This window comes from Oreochromis niloticus, linkage group LG10 (assembly GCF_001858045.2).
Source record: "Oreochromis niloticus isolate F11D_XX linkage group LG10, O_niloticus_UMD_NMBU, whole genome shotgun sequence".
Classification (NCBI taxonomy): domain Eukaryota; kingdom Metazoa; phylum Chordata; class Actinopteri; order Cichliformes; family Cichlidae; genus Oreochromis; species Oreochromis niloticus.
Window position 1 is genome coordinate 11,999,654 of NC_031975.2, and position 14,113 is coordinate 12,013,766.

The 14,113-nt window shown below is 38.1% G+C and overlaps 1 protein-coding gene across 5 annotated transcripts in view; it reads right to left on the minus strand.

Moving 5' to 3' along the window:
- The window catches only part of sptbn2 (spectrin, beta, non-erythrocytic 2), a 56,836-nt gene extending 44,477 nt beyond the window's left edge, over nt 1-12,359 (minus strand). For 3 of the 5 annotated variants that reach the window (XM_025910625.1, XM_025910623.1, XM_013272330.3), the window contains exon 1: nt 11,855-12,359. The gene's annotated coding sequence lies outside the window, so the exon portion shown is untranslated. Of the gene's footprint in view, nt 1-3,893; nt 4,109-11,854 lie in introns of those variants that run through there. The other 2 variants (XM_013272326.3, XM_025910624.1) reach the window with 2 other exon arrangements.
- Between the last annotated feature and the right edge of the window lie 1,754 nt (nt 12,360-14,113).

A 14,113-nucleotide genomic window follows, 5' to 3' on the forward strand; every position in this document is an offset into this window, starting at 1 on the left:
ATTCTAGTTAAATAAGAAAGGTTAGTTAAATGGCACCTGTTAAAAGAAAGTCAGTCCGTTAACAGGTGTGGAGTCATGGAACTGAAAGACATTTTGTTAACATTTCACAACATAAATATGAGATATGTGTCATTCATACATTCCTGTGAAAGTGCTGGTAGATTATATCACACAAACAGTAAGGGGACTCATCAAAACATTGCTCTACATCACCACAGCTCACCAAGTGGTCTAAACCCTCCTCAGAATAAATTAGTCACCTCGGTCCTTGAATCACTGCTAAGCATGCAATATCTTCCCATCCTGCTGTTTGAACGAATTCAGCATCCAGTTATAAAAAAAACAAGGCTTCCTAATACGGCAACAATCAATACTTCAAACAGAATGAGGTCAATCCCACCCGCTTTCTCCAGCTGGCTAGCTCTCAGAGTTTGATCGAGAAGCAGAAGCATCTTGTCTTTTCTATTCAATCGAATCCTGAGTGTGAGACAATTATTCTGCACAACTACAGCACAAGAACTGCTGTACAGGCATGGTGATTCACACCTTAACCATTTGCCATGGTAAAAATTCTATATGTAAAGGCTTTACTGTATACAGCACTAACCAGACACACAGCTTGTCTTTAGTGTTATGCACAAATACACACAATGGGGGACCTACATTAAGATTAAGCCTCCTGCAATAGAGACCCATTAACTAACTGAAGCCATTTGCTTAAGAGCATTGAACAGATTAATAGACAAGGTTGAGTAGTCAGTTTGTTAATACCTGTGAGTTTAGCTTTTGTTGTGTCTACCAGCTGTGGCTAACTTCATCAGTGAGCCTTTAGATGAGGAGCAGTGATGGGAAGAAATGACAGATTTTTACAAAAATAATTGTGCTGTTAAAAGTAAGTAATTAAAGGCTAAGCATGATTGAGAACTGCTGAACCCTGTCCTTTTGTTCAAGGTTTCATTTATTCATTAAAGGATGCAAACTGCCCTTCCCAAATATGGCAACATAAATACTGTCCATCAGGCTTATGTTTTAGTTTGGTCATTATTAGATCGTGTTTTACTGCAAAGAATAATCAGGCCACATTACACACAATTAGTATGCAAATTCAATTTCTGAGTCACCCAGGTACGACTTAAAAAACCTGATAGCAGCCAATGGAATAGATTTATCTGGTTAAATGTAAAGCTGCCGTTAATATATCTGGGAGAACTATTCTTGGACTTGTCATACTTTGCCAAGTTGATGTATCCTCTAAATCACACTGGAAATCAATAACAGACAGCTACCAGATGGGCCCAATCTGAGTGTACACAAGAAATACAGGGCCAGATTGCATCTATACATATTCCTTCCATCACTGATTCTAGAAAACACACAACAGGCAGGCTATAACATCCCACAGCAAAGTATAATAAAGGAAAAAAGGGCACATTTTAAAAGCCTAGCACCAACTCTAAAAGGAATCAGAACTGAACTTTTGTATCTTAAAATTTTAAAGACTGTTCACTCCTTAAAAATCTGTGGCTACACTGTAGCAACCTACTGTGTGACACAGCAAAAGTATAAGGCTTCAGTCAGTTTTGTATTTTCTTTAAAAATATGTTTTTCCTGAGGAATTTCACATTTACCAGTTTTTAGTATAGCTTAAGACAAAAAAGCACAGAATAGATGCTGGTGTTGCACTTTCTGGTGCACTGTTGCATCAATATTGGGATATTGCTAATTATGATTTTTATCATCGTTTTTAGATAATTTTGTTCAAGTCATGCACAACCATTTCTGTTATCTAGCAGCTCTGTACTTTAACATAAATTTGATTATGTAAAATATAAATAAAAAAACAAAACAAAACAAAAACAAAAACAAATCCTTGGAAAATCCTATTAGTGGTTGATTAAGAAACTGGATGGGAATAGAAACTAAATGCATGGATTAGAGAAGCAGGAAATACAATGCCTTGGAACTGCTCCTTGACTTGTCACCTATCTGGCACCCTAGGACTTGCTTGTCTACAACTCACTGTATGCATAAGTAGTCAGGTATATCACGTGCGAGTGACACTGAGTCTTCAGTTGAAGATTGGAGAGATGTTAAACTATTTGAACTATGACACAGTGATTTCAAAAACATCAAAAGACTGCTCTCCTCCTTTTCAATTCATGCTTTCTTCTTTACTCTGGCATATTATGGGACTACTACTACTAATAATAATAATAACAATAATAGTAATAACAACAATAGAAAAACAAAGACATGCCTACACATTAGTGACTGGTATGGTATCAGTCTAGCGTTATTGATAGGTAGCTACATTTAAGATTTCTACATAGCCTAAATTATAAAAATGCCACAGCATGGAAGCAGAAGTCACACAGAAGACAGACTATCCAGGACAGGCCTGGCAGTAATATAGTCCAAGGCAATCTGTTTGGGGGATTGGCAGGAGCTGGAGAGGGGCAGGACCAGTGAGGTCACAATAGTCTGGCAGCGATAACAAAGCGCCAATCCTCCCCTTGTTGTGAGTATGAAGAGGCTTGGCTCAGTGTCTGGACTAATCGCTCCTCAATGGATCAGACTAACAATCCCCTGACCTACTATGATACAGCCTACTGTACTCATCCTCCCACACACACATACGCACAACACCGGGTGACATAAAAACTGCACATGCAAAGCTGACCTGACCTATTACGGCACACCACCCCCAACAACCCTTCTACATACAGTATACACATGATGCTTTTGAAAGTGACACTTACAAATCCACCCACACAGCATGCAACCATATCAGCATTCAGCACACAAAATAGATTGGTCCAACACCAACAATTATGTCAGCCTGAGTGATGTGCAGCCACCTCCCCCAGTCCAGACAGAAACAAAATCATATAAAGAAACTAACCCGTAAAAATGCAACTTTGTAAAAATGCCATGCAGGAGCCTTCAACCTGATTTTTTTCCCCTAAAAAAAAAGCCTATTTTCCAAACCTTCAGACATAAGATTTAAGCCCCAAAGCTACTTAAAAATAAATAAATAAAAATACAGCCTGGCAGACAGATGTGGCACAAAAAGGTCACATAAAAGAGGTTCTATGAAAGAAAATCCCCCCAAGGTCTAATCCACAAATACAAAATAAAGACAAACATTTGTGTATGAAATATTTAGAACCTGTCACAGCCTTTATATCTTAACATGCTTTTGAAAAATTATTACTGTAATTAAAGCAAAACAATGTACAAATGAAAGACACATGACACAGATACATAGTGCTTCTGAACAATGGGGAAAAAATTAAAGTAGGGCACAAAGGAATGCCTCGTGGCTAAATCGAGCTCTATACTGGGCAGACACACATCAGGCTATTACTCACAACAGAACGACACTGGTTAAGAAAGGAAGGCAGAGCTAGCAGTATGATAGGCAGCGCCACCACCTCTGCCTTTTTTTTACTCTGTGTCACCCCACCTCCCCTCCCAGAGCTGCCTCCCTTTGCCCAGCTGGTCTGTTTGTCACTGCACCCGTTAATCAGGGAGAGAGGAAAGAGAAATAGAGCCTGCAATCAGTCACCCTCCGGGAATTAGGCTTGTGCACATTAACCAGCCAAACTGCTACCTTGCACCAGGGGAATAGGGTAGATGGGGACACACACACACACTCCTTATAATGGCAGACAAAGGGGTGATACAACTCATAACAATAACATGTTAAAACACAGTCATTCAAAACACACAAACATAAGATTTTTAACATTTTACTAATTTCATTGTAAAAATCTTTAAGTGAAGGAAAAAACAACAATTAAAGAAAATATTTTGCTGGCATTCTTTATGAGTTTACCAAATCCATGAGCTTTGCATTAATGAATATTAATATATTCAAGTGAATGTGGCACCTCTGTGTTGTCCCAAATCAAGCTGCCTGTGATACTCAGATGAGCCTGCAGGGTGTGGAGGCAGATCCCAAAAAGCAGAGGACAAAGCGTGCCCTGCCAAAGTGGCCCCACACAATGGAGAGTCAGCAGAGGGATGAGGCCAGCCGTTCAAGCCTTTCCTGTTTGCAGAGATGAGGCAGCCAGAGGCACATATGCATCAGAGGCCCTTCCACGGCCTGCTGATCCTGGCCTGAATGCCCTGCTGAATAGGACAGCAGAGATCCTTTGTTGACCTGTAGCATCACATTTATCAAACACTCACGCAGCCAGCATGCCCTCCACATATCGAGGTAGATATCAGCATAACTCTAGATAATATTTTGTTTTGATGTCATTTTATTCTACATCTGTATTATCTTTTATATTGCATTATAATTTTCACAAATGACACACTAAATTAATTTTAACAAGTAATCATATTAACAGTCAAACTAATTTATTAATCAATGCAACATGGCAAATACAGAAATTGGTTTCCACAGCTGAATTACTATTCACTGCAAGAAGTCACATTTCCCTGTAGTCTTGGAAAATGTCATCAAACTCAGTGACGGTTTACAACTTTCTTATTAGTCTGAAAATACAGAAGCACTACTATATACTTTAGGTACTTCATGGACAAAAACATAATGATCTAGTTTATAAACAATGTCAATCCTCCACATGACCTCTATATTATTGAAATCTGTATTATCTGACAGAAAACATGGATGCCTATGACCTACATCATCTTCAGTGATTTGTCACATTTACAACAAAAAAAGAATAATTAATAGTCCCACTGGTATCGTTAATGTTCAGTAGAAAGAGATGCAGCTACACAGGCAAGTTAAGGCCCAGTGAGAATACTGGCCCATCCACAATATGGCTTATTAAGTCTAATACTAAAAATAGGCAAATGCTATACTGTTTGTGCTCTTCTCTTGCTGCTGCAGCTGAATGAGTCCTGGGCTTAGCCTTCATTTCTAAATACATTTGGCTGGGAGTTACAATAGCATCAATCTCCCAAGCTGCCAGAAATACAAATTAAAAACATCAGTGAATTAATTATTCATGCCATTTTAAAACACACAAGAACAAATGCAGGCACGAGCTCGGGCATCATGCCTGCAAGTGCTAATACACAGTGCTTCGGATTCATACCAGATCATTGATATCAGTGAAAATAGCTTCAGCCAATCAGAAAGCTTGACTACTTTATGGACAACTGGCCAATACAAAAATACCTGGAACCAACAAGACTACCCAATATATGAATAATGTGTCTGAATGTAAGCTATAATAAAAAAAAAAACAAAAAAAACAAAGCCTTGCTCTCAAACATTTCACTGACCATTAAAAATCCTAATGCGCAAATATAAAAAAAAAACACCAGGATTTTCTTTTAAGATTTCTATCAGTGGTGTAAAATATTTTTGTACCACTTTACTTTTTAGTTTCTAAACCATCTGAAATGTAAAGTTTTATTTAGCAACATCCTCTCTCTGTAGGAGTTTGATAATAGTTACCCCATGATTAACAACAACCTCATGAAATATGTTCATTTGGGTGACAGAAAATAACACATATTTAAGGTCTGCGGCAGATTTAAATCACCACGTTGGTGTTACTTATAATGGTGGTGTCACACAGCTGTTCTTTGAAGTGTTTTGAAAAGGACTAGCAAGCATTCATTTAGCAAATTGCAACCTTTGGCGAAAACGTGATCACTTTAGTCAAAAAGCAGTGTTGCTGCACTAAGATGCTGTAGTTCCTAAATGTAATTTCAGAGTACCCCGAGAAAAGCACGAACTGATAAGCTGAACGCATACACTGAAAGGTATTCATTTAATTTTAAGATAAGTGATTATCAGCAAATGCTTCTATCCAAATACTTAACCACTGTCCATATCAGTATTGCTTGCTAGCTCTATGATTTGAAGTGGCAGTGAGACTTTGTGCTTTCAGATTTCTGTGGGGGTGTGTAACACTTTGTGACCTTGTGAAGCACTGGCGAAACAACTGTTCTCCATCTAAAAATCAGCCCCCATAAGTGGTGCTGACAAAAGCCTTCCAGACCTCACCTTTAAGAGAGATATTTATTCATTAAAAGCCTCTAGATGCAGGTTTAATAGAGTACAAGCTGTCATAATAAAAACAGCTGGAAAATGTCATGTTAAGAGTTGTGTTTTCCCTGTTTTCTACTACATCTACTACAACATCAATGCTTCTGGCAATATTATAAATAATATAAAGAGAGTGCTGGTACTCGTTCAGTTTACATAGTTGGTTTTCATAGAATCTGAGATACTGTGTAAAATTTAACTGAAAACTGTGTAAGCCACACATAAGGAATTTTGATTTGATTTGATTTTTTGTATGCTAGTAACCTGGAGCATCAGGATCAAGGACATCTGTATCACTGTGGTGCATCTTAAAAACAATCTATAAGCATTAAGTTCAGTCAAGTCCTTGACTACAGTCTGGTCGCCACATTATACCAACCACACCCAAAAGCAAGCAATTTATATTACCCTCTTATTAACTGATAGCTGATGATTTACTATAATAGATTGCTTGAGACAATAAAACAATGGTCATGATCTGGTCATAAAGATATTTATAAATCTGGTTTTTATAAGAGCAAAGTGCAGAGCTGCTATTGTACTGAGTCCATGTATGACTTCAAGAGCAGAAAATGGCTGTAGCCACTTGAAAAGTGATAGAACTGGAGCATCTTTAAGTGCTACTTCATACTGGCTGCAAAAGTAAGTCAATTCCCAAAGAGCCCCAAGTTAAAATGCACAACTTTACAGCATTAAAAAGAATGTTTAGAGCCTGGTACAAAAAGTATTTTGTTCTCTATGGATGACTTCATATATCTAGGCAAGGTAATTTTGTTAATCCACCTGGACCCTGGAATTTATGTTTTCATTAACAGGTATTCCAGCACAAAAAAAAACTGGGAACTAATCAGTGTTTTCTAGGCTTCATGTTCACTAAATAAAATCACTGAACTGGACCTTTGTAACTCGTTTGTGCTACTGATACATTTTATGGCTTGCAGTGTGGCACAGACTGTCCAAGAAGTGTATCCCTCACTTTGGTGAGGGAAATGTTAGTGTTGTGAGTCCTTTAGTTAGCACTAATTAGCAGATATGTATATCACCATAGATTACAGATGCAGCTTGCTGAACAGTGTTGTTAGCATTAGCTTATTAGCATTAGCATTAACGCCACCCTCTAAACCACATAAAGCACTTTTGTGTTCCAAAACCCCAACTTGGCCATGGCCAAAAAAGCTAGCACAGAAATTCAGTGGGTGATTTCATGGGAGTTACGTCCATCTTTTATATTTCATTACTGTGGTTTGATTCTCATCTCTTCATTTCTGGTTTTGCTCAAAAATATCAGCATTGTAGTGAGTTATGCTAAAAAGTTAAGATAAAAGCAATGTTGTCCATTTCCAGACCACTTAATGCACATTTAAAACTGAATTAAAGCTGAAAGACCACTGTAGAAGCACTGCAGAAGGTTCAGTATTAATGGTGCCCTCGCAGATGTGCACATTGCTATTCTACATGAACACACTTCCATCACATCAACTAACCGCCAAAAGCACACAAGGCCTAAGTTGACACTAAACACTGGCAGAAACGTAACCATATGTGAAGATATGATGTGAATAGCTCTCCAGCTGTTATGTATCTGTGCAAACTCCTGTTGGAAGTGGGGATAAAACTCCCTGGTGTCTATGTCTCCCTCCTCCTGTGTGCAGAGTAGTAAGTTAGCAGTCCTACTGCTGTGTGCCACAGCTAAATTAGCAATTAGCATCCACATAGCAAAAAGATATACAGCAGTATTAATTTTTATCATTTCATTCGGTATAATAACATTTTTTGGAAATAGGGTTTGGAGATAACACTAAACTTTATGTTACACAGAAAAGTTACAGCTTGCGAGATGCTTTTAATGATTATAAAGTCCACCCAAAAGCACTTGGACAGTTATTTTGAGTATTAACTAAATTAACTTTAGTTTTAATGGTCACAGTGGCGTTAAAACTGCATGCAGAGAATCACCAGCCAAATCTGATTAAAACAAATAAGTTAGGCAATTCTAGTTTACAATAATGTTTTAACAACTTTTTCCCTTAGAAGTTAAAACTGTCATTATCTTGGCTCTTGGATAATTCTCTTATAGATTTAAATTTAGAACCATTTCAGTGCCACATCTTCAGCTGATAATGTCTCTGGCTCTACACACCACATTTCTTTGTTTTAAAATACTTTAAGTTGATAATCACACAGTTGTTCAGAGAAGCGGCTATATTCTAATGAACAAAAACCTCAATTTAACCTTAAAAATGTAAACTGCTTAGAAACACAACTTGAACAGCATTAATCTATTTCTGCCAGGTGTATCCAAACTGATTCAACTTTAGAAATGATTAAAAACTAGCACATATTATATGATTTTTGTGGTCCCCTTGAACAGCATGTTGTACAAAATACTAAGTATTTTAAAAACCTATTATACATTCTTTACCAAAGATTTTATTTAATCTTTGTATCTATTCTTTCTTAAAAATCAGATATAAAAATCATCATAATCAGTGTTTTAAATTTGTATCAACTGTAGAAAGACTGGATAAATTAAACACGATAGATAAATAGATTCTATATTAGTCCACTATATCATGAGATGCTCCTGTAGTTAGACCTATAAATATGAATTGTTAAGAGATGCACATTAGAAAGCAGCCATAAAAGGCTTACACTGGGTTAGTAATATGGTTCACTGCCGCAAGATAAAAGTGTGAATAGCATGAATTGAAAAAGGCTTGTCCAAGAGGGATTTTGAGAATCAGCACTACAGGGGGCCCACATTCAAAGTCCCATTCTATTGTTGAACACTGTTCATCGAGGCAACCATCCAGCCAGCTAATAGCAATTTCTTATCCATCTATATCATCCTGTCTGTGTCTCCATCAAAAAAAGCTCCACGTTTTTTTGGTGTTTTTTTCATCTTCTGGTCATGAACACAAAAAAAACAGTATGATCTGGATTCCATGAGGTATAAAGGATCAACAAGCACATTTTACTCCAATGAAAGGATTTTAGTGCATTAATCTATTTTGTTTTGTTATTTCTTCTTCCAGGAAACAGGATACAGCACTAACTGAAACATTTACCACAATGTCTAATTATACAATAATTGAGAAAACTTTGACCACAACAACACAAGCCTCTTTCCTGAACATAAACGCTTATTCAGCTGAACATGGCACTTTAAAAAAAATATTTTTAAACTCCTCCAATAAATGATATATGTAGAATTACTGGTTAGCTATATCAGTTACTTGAACGGATTTCATAATAATTTGCCAATATATTTTACGTATATATGTATGCTGATATTTTCTCCAAGTCTAGCCAATGCCCCGATTAAAATGTGTATTAGCAGTCCAGAAAGAGCCCATTTATGTTAATACATCTGAAGAAAAGCTACTAACAAAGACAAGAAGACTGACCTATTCTTCAAATTAATCATATGAAAAGCAAAATTTGTTTGTAGCAAGAACAACTGGGATCAACTCCACAAAGAAAGAGACAAGCAGAATAACTGGCTAATGCTGAATAATTAAATTACTGGCTTCATATTCATCTTTTTTTACAATATAATGGTAGGTATGATCCAATTCTGAAATGTTAGGTCAATTCATGTGTTTACCTTTACAGCTTTCAATGGCTGACAGCAATATCTTTGTTTGTTTTGTTACTGTTGTCATTCATTTCTGTTACATACCACGAAAAAGTGACGAAAATAACTTTTTTAGTCTTGTTGTGATTGTGATGTAACAAAATTGTCAGCCACTGCCATCTGTAAATGTGTTTCATTTTTTTATAAGTGGCTAGTATTGACTGACAACAGCATAAAGCCAATATATCAGTACTTCCCTATCATTTAGGTATGCAGGATTGGTCCTGTTTAGTTTTCAATCAACAACAACATTTTCGTTCATCAATGGCCATAAATAACAGAAAGTGCAGAGATGTATGTTAAGTAAAGTAGCACCGACTCATTGCCTCAGCTACATACATGCCAGTCATGTTTATGTGCCTAGTCACCCCCTTAAGGCTTATTTCAAGCCATAAAAAAACCTTAGTGTGGCTATTTAGAGACAATAGTTGTACAAGCCTTAATACCAGGGATAGAAAACATATGAAGTGTAGAACGGCACAAAATCCAACACTGTTTCATAACACACTGCTGAATGTCAAACACTCACCACCAAATCATCTCTGCCATAAATTTGCCTTTTACAAAGCTTTAACATATTCAGAGTTGTCACAGTAAAAATCATGATTACGTTTATTATTGAGGTCGTAGTGGGTTTTAATGATGTACTGGACTACCCTGCACTGGAAACTGTCCCTAATTTTTTTGTGATGAATATGAACTGAGGACATGCAGAATGATTTCAGGCCTAACTGACAGGAAGGGTCTTTACCAATTAAAACATCCCAAAACCTAGATGAAATTAAAATGACATTTTATAATATATTTTACTTGTTATTTTGTGTTGTTATAGACATGAATGCAACAACAACCCAAAAAAAAAAATCATATAATTATATCAAACATTAACATACGAACTAGTTTTCAGGCCTATGATACAGGAAAGGGGGAGGAAAGGTAATAGAAATATCACAGAATTAATCTGCTTTCTAACCTACTGTGTAAAGCTAGAGAATCAGTCACTGAAATATAAACTGAGCCATAAACCAGAGGTGTACTGTGCTGAGAACAACCGGATGACTGTCTTCTAATGAAGAGATCCTCACTTTGGTTTCAAACCTATTTCCTTGCAGACTCTTCTGGCCCTAACAGCAGTTAAGTGACATCAACAAACTCCTTAGCTACTGTGTGGATTTGGTTTACAACACCTAAACATTTTAGCCCTGTTTTACTAATTTGTGCTTTAAGGTTTAAAAATAAATAAATACGTACATAAAATCAACAAAAACACCCCATCATGGGTGTTACCCATTACCCACGTTAGACAAAAACATCAAATTGCAAATTCCTCATCAAGAATACTGATTACAATAAACCATATATGCCATGTGAGGTTTTTTGTTTTCCAACCATTTTCAGTGCAGACGTTTCTGGGCCAGTGAAACATGGATCTACACGTGGTGGCCAGTAAATGCCAGCTCCGTGCTATCTGCTAGTTAAAAAGTGAGGCGCTTGATGTCCATGTAGCAAACTTGCACATTTCAAAACAACGTGTTCACTGGCCTTTGATTACAATCATCTCTTCCCTAGTGAGCCCTCATTTTTACTTTTACCTGATGCATCCCAAGCTATGACTCACAGCCTAGGCCAGGCACGCAGAATAAATCTCAAATGTCATATGATAACATAACATAACCACGAAGCCCATAGCTTTACAAGATGCCAGCACTGTAGCATATCATGGTATGGTACGTAAAAAACATAGCCAGGGGCAAGCGGCAAGGCTTGGTTGGTGTAGAAGCAGATGCTGAATCAAAGATCCACAGGCTGGCTGGCTGACTGGCTGTGCACAACACGCAGATAAAATGTGGCTGCATTTGACATCGATTCAAACAAAGGCAAGAAGAGGCAGACGTACACAGAGATGTTCCCAACGACTAACACAACGCGCTGCAGTTGGACACTTCCCAACCAGGCAGCTAACATAACAGAAATATATGCAGGCTTATCTCCAGTCACAGAAATGTAAAACAGAAAACGTTGTCTTTTGGCATGAAAAGCTAATAGCAGTGGCAAGCTAACAGCAAGTCACCTGAATATCAGACTCCCCCCCCCTCATTAGCTTTGTTACGAGTGGCTAGCCTGCTGGTGGGGGAAAATAAAGAGACAAAAAAAAAAACAACAACAACACACACACTTACCCCTTATTTTCTCTTCTGTTTAAGAGGCTCTCGATGTTTTCTTTTTTGTCCTATCGCGTCGCTATATGCGAAATTTAACCAAACATGTGAAAAATCTTCCTTTGCTCTCGGACGCGTCCGGCTACGCTAAATTAGAATTTTAACGGTTTAACAAAAATCCCAGGTGGCACTGATAACGTCTTCCCTTTAAATCCGCATCCTCGAAAAACCTCTTTCCCTCCGCGCTGCTAGCGGTGCAGCGCGTTACGAAACCAGACCGGGCTCTCTCTTTATTTAGCTTTCACACAGCAAAACGGTCTGCTGGGGGGGAAAAACATATACAGGCTGAGAGGACCCCGTTTTGAGGCAGGTATGAGACGGATATCCGCAGCAGCTTCTTCTCCCCCCCCGGCAGCCGAGCATCCGAAGGGCCGTCCGTACCTCACTGACTCCAGCTCCCTGTGCTAACGTTCAACAGGGAGAAGAAAGAAAAAGTAGATGTGGTGGTGGTAGCTAGGGATGTGCGTGGGAGGGGGTTAGGTGGCGGGTGAGTGGGAGGGTGTGTAGGTTGGGTTCTGACCCTTCACAGTCGCGCAGTATTCTCACAGTATCAGTATTCTCAACAATAGCAGGAAGATGATGCTCTGTCCTTGTGTCTGGTGCTGTCCCTGGTGCTAAAACGGAAAGCTTTCACTTTCATATACCACGCTTTTAATTAGACTCTGTCTATCTACAGTACTGTGCAAGTGTCAAACCAGCCCCCCATTTCTTTATATTATGCTAGGAAAATTGTAAAGCATTTCATTGAAACGTACAATAATTCTTACTAACCTGAAACATAGTTCTTCTAGGACTTCCCAGTGCTCTCCTTTGGATGTTGGCTGCTTTTTGTTGGTCACTCTGTCAGGATGATCCCACACTGCTTTGGTATTGAGATCTGGGGAGGCCAATCCATGACTTATTGTGAGGCATGAAGATTCTATGTAGGTATGCTTTTTTGAAGGGGGGGTAGTTTATCTTTACTAACCCCAAGTTGCTCTCTGATGGGAGTGAATGTTAGATGTTAATGTTAGAAAACACATAAGCATAGAAAGGGGCTTAAATGGATGGGTGAATGAGGCTAGTGGTATAAAGTGCCTACTTTATACAACTTTATACAACATACTTGTCATTATGATTCTTATATAGAACTTTTCTAAGAACATTTTTATAAAAACCAGTTCATTTACCATTTACCGTACTGGCAGTGTGTCTGAGGTGTCATTTGTCATGCTGAAAAATCCCAGTCAAATGTTCTCCAATTGACCTGACACTATTTGTTTTATCAGTTCTGACCGGATCCCCACCACTAGCTGAAATGCAGTCCCAAACATGACAGAGCCTCCACTGTGCTTTATGGCTTTATGGCTGTAGATACTCACTGTTGTACCTCTCTCCTGGCCTTCTCCATGCATACCGATAGCAGTTTGAAGCAAAAATGTCAAATTTCATCACTTATTCATCACTCCATAAGACCAGCTGTCACTGATTTTCAGTCCAGCTCTTGTGAAATTTGGTACACGTCAGCATTTTCTCTGTTTCCCTTCCTTAAGAATGGCTTCTTGACAGCCACCCTTCCTCTGAAACTGTTTCTGATGAGGCTTTGGTGATCAATAGATGGATCAAGTGAAGGGCCAGATGCATCACTCAGGTCCTATGTTGGATCTCTGCTGGATATTTTCCTGTTTCTTAAGGACATGACTTTCAAATGCTGTTTATCTGCTGTAGATAGTTTCTTAGGCCTGCTCTGTGTCAGCGCCAGAGCATATGAACTGAACAGGCAACCAACTTTGACAAGAGGGCATCTGGTTCAAGTCACTTTGCTATTCCATTAAAAAAAGTGCTTGCACTCACATACACTTTGTCTAGAATTTATAAGCAAATATGTACAGCAGTATCTGTTACATTTACATTTTAAAGAGTATTACAAGAGTCAGTCTTCTGTGATTACTAAATCTATACACTGTGCCAGTCTACACAATAAATTTAAGAATAAATGAGCCATTTTAAACCACAATCACGAACTGGTATGCATAATAACAACCATAGACCACACTCATAGAAAAATGAATCCACAGTTATAAAAGTGTAAAAATATCTGTCTTAGATTGCAGAAGCAAATTAGGAGACAAGCAGAAGACACATTTTCTCTAGGCGCAGAAGTGGATCCATAAATCACTCATGCACAGACACTAGGACAGCTGACTGAGAGCACAGACTATCTTCAGCGCATTTCCATTT